Raw genomic sequence first — 4213 nt, forward strand, 5'->3', positions numbered from 1 at the left:
CCAGCAAAGAGAAGAAAAGATTGATTAAATTCATAAGGAAGTGGAAATGAGACAGGAGAGGAAATGAAGTTGGGTTGAGCCCATGTGAAAGGTCAGACATCATGTCCTGTTAGCTCCGGATGCTGTTGCTCCATAGTTCACGGTATGTTGTTGACATTCTGCAGACCCATCTTCCTTGCAGTTTTAACGGGTAATATAGATATAATGGAGTGTGTTCTCCTCAGTCCTTATCAGTTCTTTAGTGAGAAGCCCTTGGAAAGGTCAAACTGCTAATGTACATTGTGAATAAAACAATTTGTTATATTTAAAAAATCAGACATTCAGCAGGTCATGCACTTCCTTGCTTAATATTTTTTTAATAGCAAAATAATAAATAGGCCATAATATGAGTTTGCATTTTATGGACGTGAAGAAAGGAATCTAAACCAGTTGTAATCTATAAATGAGTTTTAATAGAGGAATTTTGTTTTAAAGATGTGTTTGGCTTTTTATGGGGTGTTTCATAAAACTTGAGAGAATGAGAAGTACAAGCTTAACTGATGAATTAATCAGTCAACACAAAACTTCAAACACTTTATTAACAAGCGCATGTGTACCACTTTATTTGCAGGTTCTTTGTTCTATGAGGGACTTTCAAAGCGGTTGAACGAACAGTCAAAACGGTGTCATGCCATCACCAAATTTTCTCCAACAAGAATGGTAATAGTAAAATTTAGATCCGAACATCTCCGAGTAATATCCCTTCCCCCCCGTTTAATGACAGAGACAGGAGAGTGAGAGAATTTCAAAGTCTGAAATAAAGGGAGGAATGTAAAGTTGTTGCTGGTATTAGGAGAGTCAGACACAACACTGACACCTAGTGTTAGAGCAAAACAACCTAAAGCTCATCTAACAGCTGTTCCCATTCGCTTTATTAATGATGTGCTGCGGGAACACAAGACGGTACCTGCAAGTGATACTTTATAACACAGGAAGATTCATGTAGGTATGGAAAACACGGAGAGTGAACAGTTCACGTGTGTTTGTGTTTCCCACAGCGAATTGTCAAAACAAACAGAAAAGAGGCTTTAACCAAAATATGAATTAGCAAAGAGGTGAGTGATGCTGATACAACTGAATGTGGCATTGTTCCCGAAACCACACAAAGACAAATACACACGCCATCGTATGTCCTACACACACACACACACACACACACACACACACACACACACACACACACACACACACACACACACACACTTATACATGTACGGTGAGCCTTTAAAAGCCATTGAGCAGAGAGTGATAATTATGCGTGTGAATTCCAGGACCCCTCTCAGCAGCTCTTCTGGCTGGTGTTGAGAGCTGTGTCCTACTGGCCCTACTGGTAACGCTAACCCACATACTGTTAGCTGCCACTGCTTGTGGCCCATATTATACACTTTCACTGCATCTCTGAAGCTCCTGCACAATCTTGTATAAACATGTGAGCGCAAGAGTTGGCTGTGCATGTGCTGGGGAAAAAAATACTATAATGGTGACCACCCATAGACACTGATACATGTTGCTGAACAATAAAGCATGCTGATGTTTGTTTTCAGCGCTTACTTTTATTTACAAAAGGTTTCAATCAAACTAAATGAATGATAGAAGCACAAAAAATGAGTCAACTCTCATTTCTTTATATTTTACATATAGGGAGGCAGACTTTCTGGTAATTATTTAAAGTCTTGACAAATAGTTCTCCAAGATTTGTGAAGGTCTTTCAAACGTTTCTTTGGACATTGGCTGCAGTTTCACTCATTTTTATTCCAGTTCTTCTGCTCAGTCATTTTCAGGGAAATGTTTTTGGTTTGTTATGAATTTAAGCATAAAAAAGCCCAACTCAAGGGGGGAACCAGTGCCATGTAAATGTACACAGTAATGGACAACTTGGCAATAAAATCCATTTTAAATTGTGTCTTTAGTGACTTTGTTTAAAGCATGTCCCCAAAACACATCATTTGGTCCCATTTCTTTAGTTGATTCCACAACAAAACAAATATAACTTACAGAGATACATTAGTTGTATGGACATAAAATGGTATTTGTGTATCAACAAGGTGATTCCCCAAAACCTATTAGCCAAATATTTGGCATATCTTTTCATGGTGTGCACTGTCCTTAAAAAAAACTGAAGAAAATAGGGCAAGAAGTGGCAGGCCTAAAAACATATCTACAGCAGATTGACAGTATTTGAAAGTCATATTTTTTTTAAAAAAAAGGGTGGCTGTCAAGAAGTCATTCTTAAGTAAGGGAAACAGGGAGATACGGCTGAGGAATGCCAATTTACACAAGAACGGGATTAAAAGTGACAGCAGGCCTTGTAGAGTGATGAATCCAAATTTGACGTCTTTGACTTAAATTGTCTTCAGTATTTACAATACAGAGGTACAAGAGTAAGCATCTAGTCATCTGTAAAACATGAGGCAGGCTCCATTTTTTTCACATGACAATGATCCCAAACACACTGCTAATGCAGTGAAAAGATGCCTTGATAGAAAAATGCACAATGGAACACTATCAGACATGAACTGGCCTCCCCGGAGCGAAAGGCAGTCATCATCCAAAGAAGAGCTTTTAGGTGTCCTTTAAGAAGCATGGAGAACTGTTCCTGAAGACTAATTAATAAAATTACAAAACTTACAAACTTGTTAAAATTCTACAAACTCTAGTATTGCCTTATATGCTGTATTTCCGTGTCTGTGAGAGCATCTATGCTCTTTAAGAATACACTTGCAGACTTTACAAAGACAAGAACCCCAGGAAAAAGACCATCTTTAGGCAGGAAATGTTGAATATTTGCATGGAGTAAAAGAAAGATAACTGTGTAGTGGTGGTAAAACTATTGCATCAGTCCAAAGCATTACAGTGACCCAAAAGAAGTGCCAGGTGTCTGACGCATGGTTCATGCTTTTCAAACCTTTTAAACATTTGCCCATGGTGCAATGACAGATTTGCTGTATTGCATATACAGTATCAGGACACTATCATGCAGTTTACTTACTGTGAATCATATCAACAGATAGCTTATCTGATGGTTTATTTTGCAATCACTTCCTCTTTGTGAGACTTTTTAGTGAAACTTGCTACATTTGGAAAGGAAAGCTTGTGCACACCACAAGGTGAAGTCATCCTGAATGAAAAATCACAATGAGTGAGATAAGCTATGAAGCTGGTGGTGAGAAGACAATGCACATCCACCGTGCATTCTTTTTTTGTCAATGAGGTGCTATAAAAAAGACTAAACTGAGATCTTCCTTTAATTATGAACCCATAAATTCCATGAGGTCGACATAACCACCACAAATACACAAAGTTTTTTCCTCCTTTGTCTTCTCCCATGGGAATTACAGCATTATGTTTACCCTTTCCGCTGAATGTCTGCTCTGGTGGGTATGGTGGTGGTTTGATGTCTGAGGTGCAATGAGCCAAGACTGCCGTGAACACACTACTGCCTATACCCAGCTGATGAATGTTAGGCATGTAGATAAAGCGAGTGCCGCTGAACCAAGGCCACGCTGCTGCTCTGCGTCCCACTTAGCTGGAGAGAAAATTGTGCGTGACAAACATCAGCCTGAATTCACATCTGCATCTTAAGGCAGGGTGTCTGGGATGCCGAAGAAAAGAACGCAATTTATTGAACACAGCTCATGTCTGGCTGGGCAGATGGCAATCACATAATGCAACTATTTTAGCATCACAGTGGCAAGAAGGAATCAGCTGGTTTAGTCTGGGAGGTGACTAATAGGCAAAAAATAGGAGGGAACACAGAACTCTGTGGCGACTGCCCTGGGCTAACCTGGCCTATACCAAGCAGCTTGTCAGCAAAAGAGGCAGATGACAAACGCAGCATAGTGGATGGTGGGTGGCGATGTGGGGAGTGGGGGTTTGTTTCCTGTTACATCATCGGTGGCTGACAGACAGTGTGGCAGACTTATCTGTCTGTGGTCTGGACAAGCGGTGAGTCACACTTTCTGTTTACCTCAACGTGAACCCATCCCTGAAGCTTCTCATTTGCCATCCAACAGCCTCCATTCAACAGCCACATGAGGGACAGTAGCAGGGTGGCTTCCACCAGCGGGTTGGCATTCAAATCCAAGAATGTGCTATGCCCACACCTTGCTAAACCGTGACACCTTTCCTGTGGTGCAGAAGCTGGTTTCTTTCAAAAGGCTCTCAACTGTAACCA

This window comes from Simochromis diagramma, unplaced genomic scaffold (assembly GCF_900408965.1).
Source record: "Simochromis diagramma unplaced genomic scaffold, fSimDia1.1 OVJJ01000293.1, whole genome shotgun sequence".
Lineage (NCBI taxonomy): Eukaryota > Metazoa > Chordata > Actinopteri > Cichliformes > Cichlidae > Simochromis > Simochromis diagramma.